Source organism: Malus sylvestris, chromosome 4 (genome assembly GCF_916048215.2).
Source record: "Malus sylvestris chromosome 4, drMalSylv7.2, whole genome shotgun sequence".
In the NCBI taxonomy this organism is placed as follows: Eukaryota; Viridiplantae; Streptophyta; class Magnoliopsida; order Rosales; family Rosaceae; genus Malus; species Malus sylvestris.
Window position 1 is genome coordinate 13014348 of NC_062263.1, and position 8461 is coordinate 13022808.

At 35.4% G+C, this 8461-nt stretch overlaps 1 long non-coding RNA gene across 1 annotated transcript; it reads left to right on the forward strand.

Moving 5' to 3' along the window:
• Positions 1-6338: 6338 nt before the first annotated feature.
• Positions 6339-6950, forward strand: LOC126619396 (uncharacterized). The gene is made up of 3 exons (XR_007622045.1): positions 6339-6692; positions 6755-6816; positions 6879-6950. It is a non-coding gene; the product is annotated as an uncharacterized LOC126619396 (long non-coding RNA).
• The last annotated feature ends 1511 nt before the right edge of the window (positions 6951-8461 follow it).

The window sequence follows — 8461 nt, forward strand, 5'->3', positions numbered from 1 at the left end:
AATGATGGCTCGTTGTTGCAATAACCTTATAAGTCCATGGTCATCCAAGAGCCTAAGATAACTATAAAGTCCAATTTCAAAGGAATGCAAAAACCTTAGTAGTAGTAGTTACTTCCAATATTTTGAAAAATGTTTTGATATTGATTTGTTTTTCTCAAAACAAATAGTGGGAGTATCATACGCTACTAAACTATAATGAATACAATTAGTAGTTACATATATCTCCAATATTTTGAAAAATGTTTTGATATTGATTTGTTTTATGAAAACGAATAGTGGGGATATCATATGCTACTAATTTCATTAACTTTGGACTAGTAGTTGTAAATAGGACATTATTTATTTGATTGTGATTAAATAAATAAAATTGATGAGACCTTAAAATCCCTCAACCACTCAATATTAAGTTGAAAACGTAAGAGTGCTTTGAACACTTTTTCGTGGCCTTCCACCGTGGTAGGCTCCAAGCGTTTATGACTTGTACACCGCCTTCACCCTATAATGGGGAAGTGACAAAGTGCATGCTTATATTCAGGAGGAGCTTATTTAAAACATTTGATGAGGTTAAGGTAGGCAACGAGTGTGGCCAACATCGTATAATCGTGAGGTCATGCTTGAACCCCTATCTAAACCAGCATGGTGGGAAAGAACTTAACTAAGATAAATGATGCCAACATTGTATAATCATGAGGCATTGTTTTCTAGAGGCCAAAAAGATGGGTAATTGCAAGAGGTGTTGCAAATGAGTAAGCGTACTCTCTCATTATTATTGTTGCTAGCCGACATCGTATAATCGTGAGGTGGGCTTGGTAATAGTGAGTCTCCCATAACCCGCTAGGAGCTTTCTTTGAAATCTCCCGGATTCCATTATGGGGGATATGGAATTTGCCAAAAATGGTGGGTGGTGTCATTCGGTTTAAAGACCCGAATCGTTTGACTTAATCAACAATCAATCTGATTATTTTATTTGTTTATGTATATAGATATGGTTGGAAGCACACTCGCGAAAATACTCGACAAACATTGCCTAGAGGGGCACAATTTCCCATCATGGTATCGTAATGTCAAGATTCTCCTAACATTGGAGAAGATTGTTTACGTACTAGATAAGCCTCCACCTAACATACCTCTTGGCCCTGAGGCTACTGAGGATGAACGTGCTAAGTGTGACAAGCACGTTGAGGATGATTTACAAGCCAAGTGCTATCTGTTGGCTTCCATGAATGAGGAGCTACAGAGACAGCACGAGGGCATGGATAGTGCATTTTCCATAATACTCCATCTTACGGAGTTATATGGCGAAGGGACGCGCAACCGTCGCTTTAGCACTGTTTGTGAACTTGTAAAGACCAAGATGGTCAAGGGGGCTCCAGTACACCAACATGTACTGAAGATGATAGGATTCATTGAACAATTGGAGAACCTTGGTACTCCACTTGACGGGGAATTGGCCCAGGACTTCATATTGGCTTCTCTTTCTGATTCATTTGCGCAGTTCGTAATGAACTACAATATGAATAAGATGGATAGTACTCTCTCTGAGTTACTAAACATGTTAGTAACTGCTGAGAAGACTATGAAGAAAGAGAGCGGTGTAGGGACTGTTGCAGTAGCCTACAACAAGCCATCCTCTTCCAAGGCCATGCCGCAAGGCAAAGGCAAAGGGAAGGAGAAGAAGTCACCCACTCCTAAACCGAAAGGAGGAGTGAAGAAAAAGAAGGCAAAAGAGCCCAAAGGGACTTGCCACCACTGTGGAAAGGAGGGGCATTGGAGGAGGAATTGCAGGTTGTACCTTGCAAGCCTTAAGGACAAGCCACAAGGTATGGTTTATGTCCTTATCTTCAATTCTAAATGTTAGATCTTCTAAATATTTATATTTGATATAAAGGGCTAATCACTTGTATAATTGTATATAGGTGGAGAAGCCAAGTAGAAGAAGAACAAGCAAAGAAAATATGGTGAAGGGTTCAGCCACTATGTTTTTGCTCACTACTTAGGAAGTTTGTTAGGCATTAAAGATTGTCTTTAAACTTTCTTATTATGATAAGAACTTATTATGTGGCTTCATATGATGGATGACCACTATTAATGTCTAAATGTATAAAGGTATTTCTATTAGTCTCTAAATGTATAGAGCTAATACTTTTTGTATTAAACATTATGAATGTTTGAACTATCATATTAATGTAATGTGAAATATGCCTTTTTCCTTAAAGTAGTGTTATGAATTGAAAATTGTCTTGTTGTATCCTAGATGAGATACAAGAGTTATATCACTTATTGTAATGTGATAACCAAACTTTAGATTTATCAATTAAGGATAGATCTCACATGTAGGACATAAAAGGATACAATGAATCTTTAGATTCGGTTCCATTTGTCTACTTATGAGTTCTATATGAATTGACAACAGTCTAGAGAATCCTTTCTTGAAGAAAAGGAAGATCACATTATAATGATATAAGTAATAAGAAAATTGTTTCTTATATGGTTATCACTTGAAACACAATGATCAAGATCACTCTTGATTCAATTAGTAGTTTTGAACAATTAATTGGGCATTCTTAAAATTGTTTTAAAATGTCAATTGTGTTAGTGACTAAACCAAGAAAGAAGTGTCTAAATCTATAAATTGTTTAAAGACTTTAGTCACTTAAATAACAAGACATTAACTTAGTGAAGATTGAAACAAATAAGCTTGAAATGTTTTAAAGCTACTACACAATGTCTTCTTCCAATATAATCCACTTTTATACATTTTGGATGTATGAAATGATTTCTCATTAAAGTCATGAGAAATAGTGGGAGGTGTGAAAATGGATATAAACTTGAATGGGATTGGTTTATAGTTGTCTAAAGAATAATAGTACTTGACTATTATTAAGAGTTTGTAATTTTAATTGTTAAAAGGACTCAAGCTCTTCAAACGTTAAAATTCTATGTTGTGAGACATTTAAAGAATAGTCTTTGAATGTTGGTTTCGTCAACCTAACATAAAATGGTTATATGTTGGGAGTTGTCCATCATTCTCTTTTATGAGAACAAGCTAATAAACAATGCATATGGACAAGTTGATGAAACAAAAGGGAATAAATTTCAAAATGAGTCACAACATATGGTTTAACAATAAGACAATCCAAATTCAACATCTCATGTAACGATATTGCTCTATGTAGTTTTGATAAAGAATTATATCAACCACCTAGAAGGAATGGTTGAGTTTCTAGGAGCCATGCTTCACTAAAGACTTGGATAATTCTTATATGACTACATTAAAGGTCTTAGTATGACTAAAACTTGAAGTATGGTGTATGACACCATATAATTTAAATGGATTGACTTGATAAAGCAAGTCATACACATTTCATGGAATTACTTGAGAAGGAATTCTTTTGTGTATGATTCATTTAAGTTAGTGGGAGCAATATGCATTCAAATCAAGAAAATATAATTGTTATTTTTGAATGAATGCTAAGTTACAACAAGGCCAGTGGGAGTGATGTCATAATTTGAGCAACAAGATGTGAATAAAGTCTATTTGATAGACTTAATAAAACATAGATGTTACTCGAAAAATGACAATATATGACACGGTCAATTTTGAAGTATAGACTTGAAATTGGACTTATTGATATAGCAAGACTATCTCAATAATGTTATATGGGAAATAAATCTCAAATGTTGTAGATTTAAGAAAGCATTTTCCTATGTGATAGGAAATCACTTTCATAACCCTTATAATGAATGTGTCATAAAATCACAAAAGGGACACATGTATGGACTTGTGAAGTAGATATCCAAAGGTGAAGATCCACATGGGTTGTCACTTTAAGATATTACTATGTCCCAGGATCAGAACCAAAGCAACTGATAGAGTATTATTGCCTTTAAGAAAGAAACATCAGAGTGGGACTCTGGAAGCGTGCATTCACTTAGGTTGTTAACCAAAGTGAAAAATAAGCCATTTTAACAAATGGAACTTCATAATGGATGAAGTACTAATCATATAAATGAATTGTAAGTATTGTACTACAATGGTCTCTAGCTTGGAGCAACGTTTGTATAAAGTATACAAACGAAATATATGTTGATATATAGTTTTAGAAACTGCTTCAAAAGAGTGTTTTGAATGGAAGGGGTTCTTTTAGAACCAATGATTGAATCCAAACCATAAGGTCGTTAGTAGGGTACTACGACGTAATGGGGCGATAGCTCAAGCCATGGAATCAAGGTCTCATCAAAGTATTCGAACACAACAAAGAGACATCATCAAATGTTTTGGAAACATTTGATAAGTAAATCCCTTTTAAATGAAAAGAGATTAATACATAACCAAGTTAACCTATGAGCATAAACTCTCTCGACAAGATGTATAAGATACACTAGTGATTGACTTTAGTGCAAGTGGGAGATTGTTGGAAATATGCCCTGAAAGTCAATCTTTGGAAGAAATCTTTCAGGACAAATAAATGAATGTATGGATGAATCTTATACATCAAAGGCAAAGACACGAATTAGGACTATCTCAATAAACGAAATATGTCCTTAATAGTGTATCCATGGACAATGGATCGATTGAAGAAGTAATCTAATGATGTTAGACTACAGAGACCTTCTTCACATAACCAGATGTCCAAAAGGTTCCTGGTCATTGGATTGTCGGAGGGATACTGACAATGCTTAGACCAGTACATACTATGTCTGCTTCAAATGGAAGGATGGAAAGTCTCATCCCATTCGTGTTGTGACACTAAGACAAGTATGTAGGTGCTCATTAGGGGAATGAGTTCACTGAACACAATCGAACGAGAGTACTTGCATGGAGGTCTACTCACATGTCAAGCAAGTAACTCTAATGGTTGGAATGATGTAAGTAATCCTTAGACCTGAGGCATCGTCGTTGTCTTGTGGTTAAGTACTTAATCTTTGATTATGTCAAAGTCTCCCCATTCGAGGGTGTCCACGGCATGATTGGGGTTAAGCCACTTAGTCATGAAGGCAAGTGTATGCGCAACAAGGAATCTCTAATCCTCGATAAGAGAGGAAGAATACTCTAAGATATGATTCGGGAATCTTCGGCCGAAGTATCGAGCGTATTAAAAGGAAAGCGTTCCTATACGACTCAAATGAATCATATATGAAGGAATAATCACATTAGGGGTTTGACATAATATCCATATCCTAATGATGTGATTGAGAGTATTGTATTAGAGAAGGATCGAATTACATTGTAATTCCAACTGAATAGGTTCTTCGATTAAACTTCTACATTAGCTTGGGTAGCTATGACATATGGTTAGATGTCAATCATAGCTTGTGAGTTCTTCTAGATGATTAAATGTAGCCACCAAAGAAGAATGGTGAATTGAAATGAAGTTTCAATTCAATAAGTGATTGAATTAATTGGATTGGTTCCGATCACCTCACTGCCTTGCTAATTAGAACCTAAAAGATTGTTCACCGATACACTATTGTAGTGAGTAACTAATGGATGATGGAAATGATTAATTGGATTAATTAATTGTTGTGATTAATTTAGAAAGTCTAAAGAAATCATAAAAGCGATAAAGATCGTTTTGGGCTTAAAGAAACGTTCGGGTTTAATTGGGCCCATTGGGCCTAAACCCATTGGGCTTTTATTCAAGCATTGGATGACTTGAAATTGTAAAAGCCCAAAGCCCAAAAGAACAACAAAGAGGCCGGCCATATAGGTGTGGATTGGGTGAGATATTTAGTCAATTTGTTGGCTAGGTTTTCTTTGATATATAAGGGACTTTATATTGATATTTTCCTTAAGTTATTTTTTTTTTGGTGTTTAGAACAACAAAAGAGAAAAGAATATCTCTCCAAAAACTATACAAAGGGCCGGCCACCAAAGAGAGTGTTTTAGCTAACAATCTTTCACTCTTTTGGTTATTCCTTCATCCTTCTCACTATATTTGTGGGTGAGGATCTTTAGAGGTTTCCTACTTTGGAAACTTGAAGAGAACCTAGGAGCACTCATTCTAACAAAGTGGAGGAGGCAAGGAGGGAAGCTAGCATCAAGGATTTCAAGGAGCAAAGAGCTTGGAGGTGGTCCATGCTTGGTCTAAAATCAAGATCAAGAGGTATAAGACTAACCTTCACTTTGTTCTTGATTCTATAAAATGTTTTGATGCATTATATATAAACCTATGAACCTTGAAGGGGATTTGCATGACTAGATCTTTGATTTTATATGATAACATGCTTCCGTTGCTCATGTATATGAATATTGAATTGTATATGCATGCTAGTCATTAAGAAATCCCACATGAATCTCACAGTTTTCCCTTCATATTTTTGGCTCCACACACTTTCCTTTCCTTCCTTTGCTACGGCACAAGGTGTTGGTGAGTGTTTGAAGGTTTGTTTGTATGGAGGAATGGATGTAAATATGAATGGATGTGTTTGGATGAAGGTTGTATTGAAATGGGAGTGAATGATCTAAAAAAATATGAACCCCATTTATGTAACACACACTTCCTTTTATAGAGGAAGTGCAAGGCAAAGCATGGGTAAAATGGAGTAGTGTTGAAATGATTCAAAGGTGAAAGTGGAGTAATGATGCAAAGCATGGGTAAAATGGAGTGGTGTTGAAATGATTCAAAGGTGAAAGTGAAGTAATGATGCAAAGCATGGGTAAAATGGAGTGGTGTTGAAATGATTCAAAGGTGAAAGTGGAGTAATGAGGCAAAGCATGGGTAAAATGGAGTGGTGTTGAAATGATTCAAAGGTGAAAGTGGAGTAATGATGCAAAGCATGGGTAAAATGGAGTGGTGTTGAAATGATTCAAAGGTGAAAGTGAAGTAATGATGTAAAGCATGGGTAAAATGGAGTGGTGATGAAATGATTCAAAGGTGAAAGTGAAGTAATGATGCAAAGCATGGGTAAAATGGAGTGGTGTTGAAATGATTCAAAGTAATGATGCATGAAATCTGAAATGATGGAGGGAACAAGGAATGGAGTAGCAATTAAGTGCAAGGAGGGAACATGGATGATGATAAGGTAATCCTGACTCATGTTTCTTCTTTGGTTGCTGAGCTTTTTGTCATTTTTACATTAATTCTTCTTTCTTTTTAACACATTCCAAGCCTATTTAGTCTTCAATTTCGTCCATCCACCTTGCTCCATGCATGTGCTATCCATTCCAAGCCCAAAATTGCTCCAAAATGCACCAAAATGCACCTTATTGCTTTATAAGGCCTATGGACCTACAAACACACGAAAATAACTTAAAATACATAATTAACTAAGAAATAACAACATAAATGCATGAGAACAAGCTAACTCAATCGCATAAATATGCTCCTATCATGATCTTAACAAAAAAAAATTCAGGATTGGCTTCATGGAGAGCAAGTACTTTCGAGTGATTGTAAGATGTAGTAACTAATGTTTACTTCGTTGAGTGCCATAAGATTTGTATTTCCATAAGGGGACACATATCCAGTTTGTGATTATGCGGATCAGAGAGAAAACTAGCATCTGCATATCCAACACGATTTGATGAGTAATTCGATACCATGCACCAACTTTAGAAATGTACACTTTGGTAAGGATTTGATGAGTAAGTCTACTAGCTTGTCATTAGGATGGATTTGTCTGACATAAATTACTTTGGCCATCTGAACCTCATGTTTATTGATTTTTTTTTGGAGATATGTGTTTAGTATTATCATTTTGATGAATCCTTCCTTCATTTGAGTAGTACATGATGCATTATCTTTATAAATGATAGTTGGAATGTTTATTTTTTTTAGCATAGACCACACGAATTCCGGTGTGATGGGTTATTGATCTTGACCAAAAACATCCAGGACTGACTTCATGGAAAGCAAGTACTTCCGAGTGATTGTAAGATGTAGTAACTAATGTTTACTTCGTTGAGTGCCATGAGATTTGTATTTCCATAAGTGGACACATATCCAGTTTGTGATTATGCGGATTAGAGAGAAAACTAGTATCTGCATATCTAACAAGATTCTGGTCACTTGTGGGGTTCTCGAAGTAAAAGAGGCCCATGTTTGTTATTGTACGAAGATATAATTGTTGGAGTAGAACTATATATTACTCACGAGTTGACTAAAAAAACTATATCTAGTCTAGTACATTGTGCTAAATACAATAAAACATCTATTGCACTAAGATATGGTACTCTTTGACCAATGACCTTTTCATCATTTTCTTAATATTGAGTGACTGAATGTTCATTAACATGCTGAGTGGATAAGCTTTATGCATGCCAAATTGCTTTAGGACTTTTTCAATGTAAGCTGATTGATGGACCAAAATTCCACTAGCACAATGCTCGATCTGCAGGCTGAGACAATATTTTATTTTCCCAAAGTCTTTCATTTGAAATTGGCTTTTCAAATATTCAGCAGTTTTGTTGAGCTCTTCAGGAGTTCTAACTAAGTTCATGTCAACGACATAAACTACC